The sequence below is a fragment of the Amia ocellicauda genome, chromosome 12, assembly GCF_036373705.1.
Source record: "Amia ocellicauda isolate fAmiCal2 chromosome 12, fAmiCal2.hap1, whole genome shotgun sequence".
NCBI classification, from domain to species: domain Eukaryota; kingdom Metazoa; phylum Chordata; class Actinopteri; order Amiiformes; family Amiidae; genus Amia; species Amia ocellicauda.
Window position 1 is genome coordinate 35,932,362 of NC_089861.1, and position 17,625 is coordinate 35,949,986.

Consider the following 17,625-nt stretch of genomic DNA (forward strand, 5'->3'; position numbering starts at 1 on the left):
GCTATAACCTCCTGATCTAGATGTCAATATGAAACCCCACATTTGCAATCTTAAACATTTGAGTATTAAGTAATTATCATAATCCTCAAATTGGAAGCTGTAGGCATTCAGGGTAATGTAAGTAGTTGGATTATGGACTGGCTGATATATAGGAAAGAGGTCGATTAGTGTGTCGATTAGAGGAGTCGCTTCTATCTGGAGTGAGGTTGTTAGTGGATTGCCACAAGGATCAGTATTAGGGCCTTTGCTTTTTCTAATCTATATTAATGATCTGGATAGTTAGCAAACTTGTCAAATTTGCAGATGATACTAAAATAGGTGGCTCGGCAGATACAATCTCGGCAGCACAGGCTATTCAAGGGACTTAGATAATATTCAGTTGTGGGTGGACACCTGGCAGATTAAATTCAATGTGGACAAGTGCAAGGTATTACATGAAGGTAACAAAAATGTCCACTATAATTACACTATGGGAGGAATAGAATGCATGAGAAAGACCTAGGAGTCTACGTGGACTCCTCACTTTCTCCATACAAACAATGTGGGGAAGAAATAAAAAAGGCAAACAGAATGCTAGGGTATATTGTCAAAAGTGTAGAATTTAGAACAAGGGAAGTAATGTTAAGACTGTACAATGCGCTAGTTAGACCTCATCTGGAATACTGTGTACAGTTCTGGGCACCACACTTCAAGAAAGATATGAGACTGAAGGAACTGAACCTTTTCACCCTGGAACAGAAGAGACTACGTGAGGACTTGATTCAAGTCTTCAAAATCATGAAAGGCACTGACCACATCAAACCGGAGAAGCTTTTCTAGATTAGCAGGGACACACAGACCCAGGAACACAGATGGAAATTAGGCTTCAAGACATCAAAGACAGAAAGCAGGAGACACTTCTTCACACAGAGTTGTCACAATCTGGAACAAACTACCCAGCAATGTGGTTGAAGCTTAACATTTGGGAACATTCAAAACTAACCTGGCTGAAATGTTACTAGCCCTGTTTGTAACTCTATTTACAGAGTTACAAATAGGTCTAGTAGTATACATGAATGTTTTCTATATATTTTTTAGTTTCCTTAACATTCCAAGAATTCATGTTAAGTTAGTCTGTGAGTAGCAGTATTTGAATCAATTACAACAGTATAACTACTATAAATATATTCTAATGCACAATATTATATAACCACTTAGAATGAGAGAACAATTTTGTAACTGTAAGTGACCAAAGAATATCCCAACAAGTGTAAATTGGCAATGTAATGAGGATACAAGGTATTATGCAAAAATATATTTTTAATATTATTGAAATACTGCATATAAAATAACATATACAGTACATACAGTGAGGGAAAAAAGTATTTGATCCCCTGCTGATTTTGTATGTTTGCCCACTGACAAAGAAATGATCAGTCTATAATTTTAATGGTAGGTGTATTTTAACAGTGAGAGACAGAATAACAATACAAAAATCCAGAAAAACGCATTTCAAAAAAGTTATAAATTGATTTGCATGTTAATAAAGGAAATAAGTATTTGATCGCCTATCAATCAGCAAGATTCCTGGCTCCCAGGTGTCTTTTATACAGGTAACGAGCTGAGATTAGGAGCACTCTCTTAAAGGGAGTGCTCCTAATCGAAGCTTGTTACCTGTATAAAAGACACCTGTCCACAGAAGGAATCAAACAATCAGATTCCAAACTCTCCACCATGGCCAAGACCAAAGAGCTGTCCAAGGATGTCAGGGACAAGATTGTAGACCTACACAAGGCTGGAATGGGCTACAAGACCAGTGCCAAGCAGCTTGGTGAGAAGGTGACAACAGTTGGTGCGATTATTCGCAAATGGAAGAAACCCAAAATAACTGTCAGTCTCCCTCGGTCTGGGTTTCCATGCAAGATCTCACCTCGTGGAGTTTCAATGATCATGAGAACGGTGAGGAATCAGCCCAGAACTACACGGGAGGATCTTGTTAATGATCTCAAGGCAGCTGGGACCATAGTCACCAAGAAAACAATTGGTTACACACTATGCCGTGAAGCACTGAAATCCTGCAGTGCCCGCAAGGCCCCCCTGTTCAAGAAAGCACATGTACAGGCCCGTCTGAAGTTTGCCAACATCTGAATGATTCAGAGGAGAACTGGGTGAAAGTGTTGTGGTCAGATGAGTCCAAAATCGAGCTCTTTGGCATCAGCTCAACTCGCTGTGTTTGGAGGAGGAGGAATGACCCCAAGAACACCATCCCCACCGTCAAACATGGAGGTGGAAACATTATGCTTTGGGGGTGTTTTTCTGCTAAGGGGACAGGACAACTGCACCGCATCAAAGGGACGATGGATGGGGCCATGTACCGTCAAATCTTGGGTGAGAACCTCCTTCCCTTAGCCAGGGCATTGAAAATGGGTCGTGGATGGTATTCCAGCATGACAATAACCCAAAACACACAGCCAAGGCAACAAAGGAGTGGCTCAAGAAGAAGCACATTAAGGTCCTGGAGTGGCCTAGCCAGTCTCCAGACCTTAATCCCATAGAAAATCTGTGGAGGGAGCTGAAGGTTCGAGTTGCCAAACTTCAGCCTCGAAACCTTAATGACTTGGAGAGGATCTACAAAGAGGAGTGGGACAAAATCCCTCCTGAGATGTGTGCAAACCTGGTGGCCAACTACAAGAAACGTCTGACCTCTGTGATTGCCAACAAGGGTTTTGCCACCAAGTACTAAGTCGAAGGGGTCAAATACTTATTTCCCTCATTAACATGCAAATCAATTTATAACTTTTTTGAAATGAGTTTTTCTGGATTTTTTTGTTGTTATTCTGTCTCTCACTGTTAAAATACACCTACCATTAAAATTATAGACTGTTAATTTCTTTGTCAGTGGGCAAACGTACAAAATCAGCAGGGGATCAAATACTTTTTTCCCTCACTGTATACATATACTGGGAATAAACTGTTCTCTCCACTTCATTCTGGCCGAAGTTACAGGGCCATAAAAAGCTTGAATGGACCATTTTTGCTGGAGCACTACCGTTCAAAAGTTTTAGAAGACCTCAATTTTTCCAGTTTTTATTGAAATTTACTCAGTTTAATGTCTCAATGTACTCTGAAATTAATGCATAGAACAAATAAACAATTGGAAATAAAAAAGAAATCATAGAATAGTTTTGTTTAACAAAATGTAACCCCTTAAGCTGACAAAAAGGGCACCAAATCTGTGTGCTTCTCTTTAATCCCATGTATACTCTCCACTGTTGTGTTGTTTGCCAAGTGTTTTCTAAACCATCTTTCTAATGATGTGAAAAAATATATTTTATACCCCCCAGTTGTGGGGGGATACTTGGTCTGAGTAGGAATACAAAATCTCAGAAAATACTGACAATGATGACATATTCTGGAACCAGACAGTCTACTTATCAAAACAACCATCCATGTTAGAAGCAACACACACCCGTAGAGAGGTCAAAATGTCAAGATGGAAAACTCTGTTTAGTGTACTAATACACAATGATTTTACATAATTGAATCTGAACTTCTCTGTTTGATAGAAAATAAAATAATATATATTGGAATAATCGTTAGGTTGTTCTGAAGAAAACAAGCCTATTTGCAAAGAAATACTGGTTGAAACTGTGTGATCTGTGACCATCTGAATGATACCCCCGGAACCAGATTGCATGTTTACCCCCCCAGGCTCTGAATGATGGCGGGCGACACGGAAATTGTAAATCGGATGTTTTTGAGAATGAAACATCCAAGAGAATAAGCTTTTAGTAGGAATACAGTGTAACTTCTATGCATAGGAGTTGCGCGTAACACTGCCAAATAATGCTTAAGAGGGTGTAGTAACACAGTATATAACTCTGTTTTCTGTTTTTGGTAACCTAAACTTTCTTTAACCTCTGTCAGTTTACCGCTTACCTTTGTACCACTTCAGGTTACTCACTGGATTTGAACTGCTTTTTTTTCAATAAAAACTGGAAAAATGGCAGTGTTCATAACCTTTTGACCAGTAGTGCTTGACAGGCTGAACACCTATCCAGTCTATTTTTAAATGTTCCAAAATTTTCAGCTTCAACCACATCGCTGGGGAGTTTATTCCAGATTGTGACAACTCTTTGTGTGAAGAAGTGTCTCCTGTTTTCTGTCTTGATTACCTTGAAGCCCAATTTCCATTTGCAGTCCTGATTACATTGTACAATGCAACATCTTTCTGAATATCTGAATTGGGTGGTCTGTAACACACTCCTACCACTAATCCTCTAGATCTTTTATTCAAAAGTTTAACCCACAAAGATTCTGTTTCGTCACTAGGATCTAATTTGAGTTCTTTTGGTTCAATGTCATTTCTGACATATAATGCTAACCCACCACCTCTTCGATTTTGCCTGTCTCTCCAAAACTGTGTGTATCCTTTCAACTATAACTGTATTATGCACATGATTGCTTTCTGCGTCATACGTTACATTTGCAGTTATCCATGCGCGCAGCATGTGCATAATACAGTGCTCAGAGCTGACTATGCTGGTGGTTGATAAGAATGAGTAAAGCGCGGATATGCTGTTGTAAAAGGATGTCAGGAACGAGCTATTGTCAGACTATCTAAGCAATCTAAGTGAAGTACCTTGCACAAGGGTACAACTACATTGCACCACCTGGGATTTCAGTCCAGAGCCCTAACCACTATTCCACAGTGCTGGTAGTTCAATGCTATGACTGAATGACACAGTCATTAGTATATTTTTCAATTTAGCATAGAACATTTTAAAATACCAATATGAAGGTATAGAAAAAGTCCAAACTGGTCCATAAATTAATACCAGTATATCGTTTTTTACCATATACCGCCCAGCCTTAAGTCAGAAATGCTGCTTTTGACACAACTGACCATCAAATCTTTATAAACTGCTTAGAAAACCATGATGGATTATCTCACCAGGTTATATTGTGGTTTAAATCATAGGCTACCTAACAAATAGACAATACATACAGATCATGAGAACGGGGGAGTACCACAGGGATCAGTTCTTGGCCCAATACGTTTTTTATTATGTTAATGTGTTATTCAACAACATAATGTTACTATTCACTACTATGCCAATGACACACAATTATATTTGTCAGTAAACAACAATTCTACGAACAATTCTATAGATATACAAACACTACTCAGCTGTCTGTCTGAGATTAAACATGGATGATAAGACATTTCCTAATGTTAAACTCTTACAAGAAATAAGTCTTAATTCTAGGGGATAAAAATCTAAATGTTCATCATGAATAATGACCACTTTAATTTCACACATTCAGAATGTGCAGGGTGCCCCTGTTCCTGCTTGGGAGAATTAGTTTAGAGAATTTGTTGTTTTTGTCATTGGTTAATCCAGTAGCAAAAAGCCTGAAATGCTGCAATATATCTAATAAATTATTGTTGGAAATTATTATTAGTGTTATCCTACACTATTATGTGATTATATAAATTGTTAAGCATAACCTCATTTTTGTAATGGTATTAGAAGAGTCTAGGACCCAAGTGCAGAGCAAAAACACAACAGAAGAGAGAAGTCAGAAACAAGCCAATGGTCAAGAGCCCTTAGTAAAGTTATTAGGGCAATTCAGAAACTGAAGTCAAGAAACAGGCAAGTAGACAAGGGAATAGGCCAACAGGGCAGAGTAGGAAATCCTTAAGTCAGTACACCAGTAAACAAACAGAGCTCAGGAGCATGGGAAATCTACACTCACCTAAAGGATTATTAGGAACACCTGTTCAATTTCTCATTAATGCAATTATCTAACCAAACAATCACATGGCAGTTGCTTCAATGCATTTACGGGTGTGGTCCTGGTCAAGACAATCTCCTGAACTCCAAAGTGAATGTCTGAATGGGAAAGAAAGGTGATTTAAGCAATTTTGAGCGTGGCATGGTTGTTGGTGCCAGTCTGAGTATTTCACAATCTGCTCAGTTACTGGGATTTTCACGCACAACCATTTCTAGGGTTTACAAAGAATGGTGTGAAAAGGGAAAAACATCCAGTATGCGGCAGTCCTGTGGTCGAAAATGCCTTGTTGATGCTAGAGGTCAGAGGAGAATGGGCCGACTGATTCAAGCTGATAGAAGAGCAACTTTGACTGAAATAACCACTCGTTACAACCGAGGTATGCAGCAAAGCATTTGTGAAGCCACAACACGTACAACCTTGAGGCGGATGGGCTACAACAGCAGAAGACCCCACCGGGTACCACTCATCTCCACTACAAATAAGAAAAAGAGGCTACAATTTGCACAAGCTCACCAAAATTGGACAGTTGAAGACTGGAAAAATGTTGCCTGGTCTGATGAGTCTCGATTTCTGTTGAGACATTCAGATGGTAGAGTCAGAATTTGGCATAAACAGAATGAGAACATGGATCCATCATGTCTTGTTACCACTGTGCAGGCTGGTGGTGGTGGTGTAATGGTGTGGGGGATGTTTTCTTGGCACACTTTAGGCCCCTTAGTGCCAATTGGGCATCGTTTAAATGCCACGGCCTACCTCAGCATTGTTTCTGACCATGTCCATCCCTTTATGACCACCATGTACCCATCCTCTGATGGCTACTTCCAGCAGGATAATGCACCATGTCACAAAGGTCGAATCATTTCAAATTGGTTTCTTGAACATGACAATGAGTTCACTGTACTAAACTGGCCCCCACAGTCACCAGATCTCAACCCAATAGAGCATCTTTGGGATGTGGTGGAACGGGAGCTTCGTGCCCTGGATGTGCATCCCACAAATCTCCATCAACTGCAAGATGCTATCCTATCAATATGGGCCAACATTTCTAAAGAATGCTTTCAGCACCTTGTTGAATCAATGCCACGTAGAATTAAGGCAGTTCTGAAGGCGAAAGGGGGTCAAACACAGTATTAGTATGGTGTTCCTAATAATCCTTTAGGTGAGTGTAGAACAGGAATAAAGGCTCAGAAATATCACTGGAAAGCAAACAACTTTAAAACGAACTCTGGAAACAAAGGAGTTTATATAGTTAATGGTGATGAGCTGGGGAGATAGGGAACAGGTGTGCTGCAGAAAACAAGGATCCATTGACCTTAATTAGGCTCAATTTAGCTGGAAAGCTAGAAGAAACAGAGTTGAGATTTGGGAAAGGGTGACATCTGGTGGTGAATCCAGAGAGGGTCAGGGTGAGGTCATGATAGTTTTAAATTTTTATGTGCTGTACCTCCTTGGATTTATCAGGTATCAGACCAAAACATTTAAATAAACCTGAAAATTCTAACTGCATCACCAAAAATAATGTGGAAATACTAAGCAGTTTTCACTTTACTTTAATTACTCAATTTAGAATCATGCACTGCTATAAAATTATAAATGGCCTTGGGAAATACAGAAACTAGACAGATTTCCACAAGGACAATAATAGTGAACACAAAACTCTACTTTGGGTCAGAACTAGTCTGCAGCAAAAGTCAGAATGTTGTGTCAGTACCAGAAGTCTGGCTCTTATCCGATTGCACTGATCCACGTGAGAGTGGTCATTTTAGAGTGATGTCATGTGAGAGTGGTATTGTGAAAATAAGTGGTATTGTGAAATAATAAATATTTTTTGGTTCATACTGTTATTTTATAACAATTATATAAATGTTTGTTTTAATAACAGTCCTAATGTAATATGTCCCTGAAACAAGGGGAAATGCAGAAAACTGCACAAAAATAAATGTAACTAAGCATATTATTATGGTGTCTTCAAGTAACCAAAAACTCAGCTGAAAGATCAGACATGGGGGTAAAGTATGATCAGGGTTTGAAAACCTTTTTAGATGATAATTTGGCAGACTTCTCCATTTTGAAATTTCAGATTTACAGACTAATAGTGGAATTAAGATTGGTAGAATACAAAATGATAAAAAGATTACCCATGCAGGCTCCACTCACCTATAAGAATAAGTACCACATTGGCAGCTCCATACTTCTCCACCTCGAGGATCCAGTGAGGCACGGATTCAAAGGTGCTGCACCGTGTGATGTCATAGGTGATCATAGCCCCATGGGCACTGCGGTAATAACTCTGGGTGATGGTACGAAATCGCTCCTGGCCTGCTGTGTCCCATACCTGGATCTGGACCACAACAATCTCATTGAACAGGAGCACCTCATTTAGATCCAAATTCAATGTGTCGGCCATGTGACCACCATTTAATTTTATTAACCTTTTTCTGGCTTTCAAACATTTGTGTCATTCATATTTACCAGAATCACAAACAAATCACCAGGTGTAATTCCAGATAGGTTTACCCTAAAAAGAACAGAAAATAACCAAATTGACCTACATAGAAAATCTGAGAAAAAAATAATAATATTTGAAAATGATTGATCAGACTACATAATTTTGCATTAGATAGGAGCTGGCCTATCGAAGTAATAATGCTAAGCAATTTACTGTGGCATGTTGAGCAAGATGTTTTGTTGTTCTCTCCTCATTATTGTGACTGTATTGTAATTGTCCTTGTTTGATTTAAAATTGTAAAAAGACTGTGACAACTGGTTGTAAAGGGCATTATACAAAATAAAAATGTAAAGTTTTTCATTTGAAAATAACCAAACAATTTTAATTGAAGCCACTACAAGAACCAAGTAGCTATTGCCATCACACTTCACACACATGTTGATAGCACTATGAAGTTACACATTACTTTTTGGGGTTTGCTGCACCTGACACATAACTTTGGAAGGACAAGGTGGAAAAGTGTGAGACCCTGTTTCCACTAGCCATATTTGGGTGCACCTCCACGTGGTATTCCATATGGCCGGGCTGTAACCATACACCTAAACTTTGCTGGCAGCGTTTCCATTCATTTTCGTGAAGTAAAGCTGCCCAAGCAAGTGAAAGTAAGACACGAAAGGTCAAAACGCATTCTGGGATTTAGTAGGAAAAACTAGAGGCTGAAATACCTTAAACATTAAAGTGCAATAAACTTTGGACTGAAAAGTTTTTACAATATCTAACAGACATCTTATACCAGATATTCAAAAGTAGAAACCGGGGCATATTGAAAAAATAATAAAAAAACAAATTTCATCACTTAAAAAATATGATAATGCTTGTTAGAAACTTAATTGTTAATTTCAACATATCTGCTCCCGTTTCATCTAATTTATTTGTTTAGCAGTGCAATTAAAAAATAAATAAATGTGTGTTACATCTCCCTGTATCATGATCCAATTATCATTGACAATATAGCTTAACTTAAGTATCCTAAATAGTTTCCCTTATTATCTGTGGGAGAATTTACTGCATTGCATTATTAAATAAAGTGCACGTGTGTTTAAATCTGTCCTGTCTAGCCACTTAGCATATCATGAAATACAGTATGAAATATACAGTCACAGCCTATATATGTAACTTCTTAAAAACACCTAATACATTTATATATAAATATGGCTATAACACTCTGGGATCCATAACTTACTCGAACAGTTTTTCACAAATTCGGTATGAGCATTTTTTTCTCTGTATAATCTATATAAGTACATAAGAAAGTATACAAACGAGAGAAGGCCATTTGACCCATCATGCTTGTTTGGTGTCGATTAATAACTACGTGATCCAAGGATCCTATCCAGTCTATATTTGAATGTTTCCAAATTGTCAGCTTCGACCACATCGCTGGTAAGTTTGTTCCAGATTGTGACAACTCTCTGTGTGAACAAGTGTCTCTGGTTTTCCGTCTTGAATGCCTTGAAACCCAATTTTAATTTGTGTCCCTGGGTCCGTGTGTCCCTGCAGATCTGGAAAAGCTCCTCTGGTTTGATGTGGTCAGTGCCTTTCATGATTTTGAAGACTTGAATCAAGTCCCCACGTATTCTTCGCTGTTCCAGGGTGAAAAGGTTCAGTTCCCTTTCTCTCACCGAGTATGACATTCCCTTCAAACCTGGAAAAAGTCTGGTTGCTCGCCTCTGAACTGCCTCTAGAGCAGCGATTTCTTTCTTGAAGTGTGGTGCCCAGAACTAGTGCATTGTACAGTATTAACATTACTTCCCTTGTTTTAAATTCTACACTTTTGAGTGATGAGTCCACATAGACTCCTAGGTCTTTCACATGTGTCCGGTGCCAGAGTTCCCCTACCACAGTGACCAGTGTGTACTGGTGGAGACTGCTGACCGGGCCACAGAGTGGCGAGTGGCAAGTGGCATGCGCAGTAGCTCAACTACAACAGGGTAGGATCCCTCTCAAGCTTATTAATCCTCATCCATATCCTGTAGATGTCCCTCAGCGGCGCCCCCTGGCTACAGTGAGCAGGATAGATAAGGGTGAGACCGAACACGGGATTTCTATGCAGTACTGCCAGCCGGATGTGTTGGAAGTGAGTGTGGGGCTAGTACAGACCACTAGCACCAACCCAACAACTGAATGGGAGCCCTCGATGGAGGGCCTGACGCCAGGGCAACAGTGGCAGTTGAGGGCCCTACTACAGAAGTGGCAAGATGTGTTCGCAATCCACGAGGTGGACTTTGGGTGAACAAGCGCAGTGTACCATCATATTCCCACGGGAACTGCCCCGCCTTCAAGAGAACGCTATCGCCTGGTGCCTCCTTCCCTATACCAAGATCTTCGGACACTACTCCAACAGATGGAGGGTCAAAGGGTGATCCGAGAAAGTAGTAGCCCGTGGGCTGCACCAATTTTGCATGGACTATTGAAGATTAAATTCTGTCACGCATAAAGACGCATAACCCCTACCCCATATCGAGGAATTACTCACCAACTTGACCGGCGCCGAGTGGTATTCCACCTTGGACCTTGCCAGCGGCTATTGGCAGGTCGAGGTAGACCCGTGGGACCGTGAGAAAACTGCCTTCATCACCCCTTTAGGCCTCTACGAATTCGAAAGGATGCCCTTCGGACTGTGTAATGCTCCGGCCACCTTCCAGCAGCTGATGCAGCGATGCCTGGGGGAGCAGGTAAACAAATCTCTTTTAATCTACCTTGATGACATCATTGTTTACTCCCCGAGTTTTGAATTGCATCTGCATCACCTGGAGCAGGTTTTTAACACCCTGAGCAACCACGGTCAGAAACTACAGCCAAAGAAGTGCCTCTTCTTCCAGAAGGAAGTTGGTTATTTGGGCCACCGAGTGAGTAACAGTGGAGTGGCCCCAGACCCAGAGAAGGTGGTGGCCGTGGAGAGCTGGAGTGTGCCTACAACTATATGGCCAGTGAGGTCATTCCTTGGCTTTGTGGGATGCTATCACCGTTTCATTCCTGCTTTTGCCAAAATAGCCGCACCCCTGCAAAAACTGCTGGTGGGCGCGGCGCACACTAAGAAGAACCCCCCGATAGTTTGGACTCCTCCATGTCAGGAGCCTTTTGAGCTCCTGAAGGGTAGGCTTGTAAATATGCCTATCAAAGCATATGCGGACTTCTCCCTGCCTTTTGTTTTATATACAGATGCCAGCTTGGATGGTCTAGGAGCAGTCCTGTCACAAGTTCAGGAAGGAAAGAAGCATGTTATTGTCTATGCGAGCCGCAGCCTGCACCCTCCTGAAAGGAATGATCAAAATTACAGCTCCTTCAAATTAGAGTTGTTGGCTCTAAAATGGGCCATCATTGAAAAATTCAAAGATTTTCTTTGGGGAGTTCATTTAAGCACAGCTCAACTGGGGGCAGTTGAGCAAAGGTGGATGGCTCAATTATACAACTTTGAGTTTGAAATAAAATACCATCCAGGCCAGACCAACCAGAATGCTGACATTTTATCCAGGTTGCCAGGAGAGGGGCTGGATGAAGGAGACGATCAGGTGCAGGCTGTGGCAGCAGAAGATGGGACCATGCCAGTGGAGGTGGAGCAGGGTGAGGATTTCCCATGGGCCCAGTGGCAACAAGACCTGGCAATACAGCAGGTAAGGGAGTGGATGTTTGCTAAGCTGCGACCCTCCTCTGCTGTTCAGCAGTTAGTGTCCACCTAAACAAAGAGGATTCTGCAGAAGTGGCCAGAATTGCGAGTCCACCAGGGCCTCCTGGTATAGGGAAAGACCTCTCTGGGTGAAGGGACTGCTCAAATCATTGTTCCCTGGAGCCATGGGAAGGAGCTATGGAAGAAATACCACGAGGCGGCCGGTCATGTAAGTAGCCTCCGGACTTTATCCATCTTGCTACTTCTGGTACGGGATGGGGGAAGACTCCAAACGATGGGCGACCGAGTGTGCCCGGTGCTCCTGGGCAAAGGCGCAGCCAGAGGTGGGTGCCCCCCTTGTTCCTGTAGTAACTTCTTACTCATTAGAGCTTGTGACCATTGATCATTTATCCCTGGGGAGGCCCAACGATTATTATCCCCCGTGTGGCTACTCGTGTGGTCCCAGGGCCAGTACAAGTTCCAATAGTGGCCCCAGAAATAGCTGGGCCTGGTGATGGATGGGATGCTCTCAGTGTGGGTATGGCTTCCACTCAGGTGGAGCCAGTGAGGAGGTCTCAGAGGGAGAATCTGGGGGTAAGACCCCAGCGATATTGGGAGTGAAAGGGTGGGAGAGGTAATTATCCTGCTGAGGGTGGTGGTCAGGACGACCTCTGTTTTAGTGGGGGGGGGGGTGTCACGAGAGGTGCCATATCACTCTATTATTTAAACTTGTTTTGTATTCATGGTTGTTTTTACTTTATTTTGTTCACATGTGTTGATTTTATTTCACTGATTGTTTTATTGATTGATTATTCACGTTTCTTTTTAAACCTATGCATGAGTTTTCTTTTGCACCTGATGCGGCACACCTAATTAAGCAGGCAGCCTGGAGTGTCTGTGGTGCATCCATGATACCTGCTGAACCTGCATGGGGAAAAGGGTGACAGTGGGGTTCCCCTCCTCACTACAAATCAATTTGGGGTGGCGTGGTCTGATTTGGTCCAGTGTGCATAATCACCTATGCCACTGTGACAGGACTGGCAGGAATTCTGTGCCAGGTGGAGCCAGGTGGAGCCAGTTATGTGTGAATTAGAGGCAGGTAGACAAAAGCTACTTAAAGGAGCTGTTGAGAAAGAGATTAGCCTCCCTTCTGTTTAGATGTAGACTGTCCTGTTTGTACAGGTCCCATCTATCCCAGAAGAAAGACCAATGCCCCATAAATCCATCTTCCCTACACCTGAATTTCAACCACGTGTTGAACATTCTAAACTCTGCCTGTCTCCCTGGCCTGGCACCAGTAGTATTTTGAAGACAACTACCATGGAGGTTCGGCTCTTTAGATTCTTACCTAACTCTTTAAATTTGTCTTGCAGAACCTCTGGCCTACCCTTTTTATGTAATTGGTTCCAATGTGGACCATGACCAGTGGATGCCCCCTGGCTTTGGCCAGTAACCCGTCTGCAACCTGAGCACCAGGCAGGCAAGATACCATGAGGGTCTCCTTATAAATAGAACACACTCTGTGATCTACGCTTCTATGAATTGAGCCTCCTACTATAACTACCTCCCTGTTCTGGGGGGGAGTGGGCACCATGGTGCTCTGGAGCTCAATTGCCCTCCCATTACCCTCTGAACTGTCACTGTCCAACCCGGTTTCCAGCAGTTGGAACCTGTTGGGCATTTTTAGCTCTTGGGTAGTCTCTTCTAAGATGTGTGCTCACCCTTTTCTGTGGTTATGGCCTATTGTAAGCCAGTTCTCTACACTTTCCTGCTCTAAGGGCTCAACCTTCCTAAGTTTTTGCGTACACACCATCTCTCTCATGGGCTGATTGACCAATACTTCGATATCACTAATAAGGCGCCGATCAGCAAGCTGAGCCTCAAGATCAAGGACTTTGATCTCTAGAACCTCCAGCATGCCGACAACGTTCACAGATCTTCTTGGAAATCATTCTGCAAACCTGACACTGTATTGACCACATGCTTCTAAATTAAGTAAATTGTTGGTGCCCTAAACACCGTCTTGGTTTTTGTCCCCTAACTGCTTGACTTTTTTTTGTTACCAAGAATCCCCATACAACCAGCCAGCCAGCCATCTGGTTTAGCTACACATGAAATCGTCATTAAAACAGTTACTTTAGCCAGTATGTAAGCAAGCTACAGTAATACAAATGAAGCATAACCAAATAATATTACAATACCTTTCTATTTGCTTGTTTTTCTGTTCATTTTTTTACCTGCCAGATCTGTATGTTCTTGGTCTTTTTTCTGACATTATGATTTGGTTGTGTTAACAAACCTAGTTTTTTTTTTCTTATTTTCTGCCACACCCACACAGTAAGGACACATTAGCAGCTGCAGATCGATGACTGACAGGTTTCTAGCATATAAATTATGATTCCATGATGCACCTAGGCACGACTCGCTCATAAACACAGTCTATGAATTTATTGAAAACTGATAATTTATGAAAATCATGCATTTATTATACATTTTTGCTAGGGGCCCCCCTAGCGGCCGCCTACGCCACCCATGCCTAGAAATGGTTCTGATTGCTTTTGACCTTGAATAATTAGCATAAAGTTATCAAGTTAAAATTGTTATCATATATTTTTCATAAACTAGATGCATGTCATTCATTTCATGCCAAATATACAATCATCAACATCACCATGTAAATTTGTAGAATGTTCAAACAAGGTGCTATATAATACTGAAATACAAAACCTTTTGTAGAATTTCAGATACAAACAAAAATATGTTACAATTATTTGAGGTCCGTGTCTAATGGTTTACTTTAACTTTTTTAATTAATCAAATTTAGTTGTCGTTTTAATACGTGAAGTGCTCTTTCACAACATTGTGAAGGGTGATATAATCTGCAGGGGTTCCTGGCTGTGGCTCATTGGAAGAGGGTTTCTTGAACAATATGTAAATTGTGAGCTTCCTCGAAACATGCTGAAATTCTTCATAGTTGGCAACACCTCCTCCTTACTGTTGAGATACACTCCCAGTTGAAGTCATTCTGATCTGAAATATCCTAAGCTAAATATATCAGAGACAGGACAGGAGCTTTTTCAGATTAGCAGGGACACACAGACCCGGGGACATAAATGGACATTGGGGTTTCAAGGCATTCAAGATCGAAAACAGGAGACACTTCTTCACACAGAGAGTTGTCACAATCTGGAAGACACTACCCAGTGATGTGGTTGATGCTGAAAATTTGGGAACATTTAAAAATAGACTGGATAGTATCCTTGAATCACCCAGTTATTAATGGACACCAAACGTGCAGGATGGGTCGAATGGCCTCCTCTCATTTGTAAACTTTCTTATGATCTTATGTTCTTAAGCAAGTCTTACATTATAATATAACATCTTCATAAATAACACTACACACAAGGTGTACAAATGAGTATACATGTGTCTTGCCTAATAAATACTACTCACATTTTAAATACAGGTACAGTTTTTTACATTAATATTACCTCTGAAGCTAATTATAAGCTAATGACTTTTGTAGTAAATAGCACCATGCTAAAACTATACTTCCACAGTACTGGGAAGGTCTTATAATACTTTCTCCAACATTAAATGTCATACGAAAGACACTTGTTACAGATAAAGGTCAGATACTGACACCTTCTTTCCTCCACCAAAGCTGTCAGACTGGTTCCACAATAAATAGCATGTGCAAACAAGTTGGTCCTGTTACTCCTGTCTACTGGAGCTCATGGAGCCATTGCACAATTCACATACACTGTTAGCCTCACCTTGTAAAGGTAAAGCTGTGAAGAATGCTGTTGGTACAGAACACTCTCAAGCAGAGATGCCAAACCTTTATAAAAGCATTTACAATGGGGGTTGCACAATTGTACATAGGCTTAAACATGTATTGTTTAAATCAGGGGAGGCTAACCCTGGTCCTGGAGACCCACAGGGTCTACAGGCTTTTGTTCTATCCAGATCGTTAACTGCTTAATTGAACTAATTGTTGGTCTTAATTAGGCAAAATGTCCCTGTGTTCAGGGTATCCATTAATTGGTAATTAAGAGAGACCTGGAAATCCTGCAGGATTGCGGCTCTCCAGGACCAGGGTTAACCATCCCTGGTTTAGATCTATACTTTACCTTAATTAAATTTTAACCTGTTGACTATCCAACACATATAATCACTTGGCAATTTATCTTTGGTTTTACACCTGTTGGAAGCTAACAGCACCAAGATGGATTGAGACACTATTATATTACATACAGTGAGGGAAAAAAGTATTTGATCCCCTGCTGATTTTGTACGTTTGCCCACTGACAAAGAAATGATCAGTCTATAATTTTAATGGTAGGTGTATTTTAACAGTGAAAGACAGAATAACAGCAAAAAAATCCAGAAAAAACGCATTTCAAAAAAGCTATACATTGATTTGCATAAGTATTTGATCCCCTATCAATCAGCAAGATTTCTGGCTCCCAGGTGTCTTTTATACAGGTAACGAGCTGAGATTAGGAGCACTCTCTTAAAGGGAGTGCTCCTAATCTCAGCTCGTTACCTGTATAAAAGACACCTGTCCACAGAAGCAATCATTCAATCAGATTCCAAACTCTCCACCATGGCCAAGACCAAAGAGCTGTCCAAGGTTGTCAGGGACAAGATTGTAGACCTACACAAGGCTGGAATGGGCTACAAGACCATCGCCAAGCAGCTTGGTGAGAAGGTGACTACAGTTGGTGCGATTATTCGCAAATGGAAGAAACACAAAATAACTGTCAGTCTCCCTCGGTCTGGGGCTCCATGCAAGATCTCACCTCGTGGAGTTTCAATGATCATGAGAACGGTGAGGAATCAGCCCAGAACTACACGGGAGGATCTTGTTAATGATCTCAAGGCAGCTGGGACCATAGTCACCAAGAAAACAATTGGTAACACACTACGCCGTGAAGGACTGAAATCCTGCAGCGCCCGCAAGGTCCCCCTGCTCAAGAAAGCACATGTACAGGCCCGTCTGAAGTTTGCCAATGAACATCTAAATGATTCAGAGGAGAACTGGGTGTAAGTGTTGTGGTCAGATGAGACCAAAATCAAGCTCTTTGGCATCAACTCAACTCGCCATGTTTGGAGGAGGAGGAATGACCCCAAGAACACCATCCCCACCGTCAAACATGGAGGTGGAAACATTATGCTTTGGGCGTGTTTTTCTGCTAAGGGGACAGGACAACTGCACCGCATCAAAGGGGATGATGGACGGGGCCATGTACCGTCAAATCTTGGGTGAGAACCTCCTTCCCTCAGCCAGGGCATTGAAAATGGGTCGTGGATGGGTATTCCAGCATGACAATGACCCAAAACACACAGCCAAGCCAACAAAGGAGTGGCTCAAGAAGAAGCACATTAAGGTCCTGGATTGGCCTAGCCAGTCTCCAGACCTTAATCCCATAGAAAATCTGTGGAGGGAGCTGAAGGTTCGAGTTGCCAAATGTCAGCCTCGAAACCTTAATGACTTGGAGAGGATCTGCAAAGAGGAGTGGGACAAAATCCCTCCTGAGATGTGTGCAAACCTGGTGGCCAACTACAAGAAACGTCTGACCTCTGTGATTGCCAACAAGGGTTTTGCCACCAAGTACTAAGTCGAAGGGGTCAAATACTTATTTCCCTCATTAACATGCAAATCAATTTATAACTTTTTTGAAATGCGTTTTTCTGGATTTTTTTGTTGTTATTCTGTCTCTCACTG

The 17,625-nt window shown here is 41.5% G+C and overlaps 1 protein-coding gene across 11 annotated transcripts in view; it reads right to left on the reverse strand.

The window, feature by feature from the left end:
* The window catches only part of ccdc77 (coiled-coil domain containing 77), a 140,246-nt gene that overhangs the window by 120,503 nt on the left and 2,118 nt on the right, over positions 1 to 17,625 (reverse strand). The window lies entirely within an intron of this gene.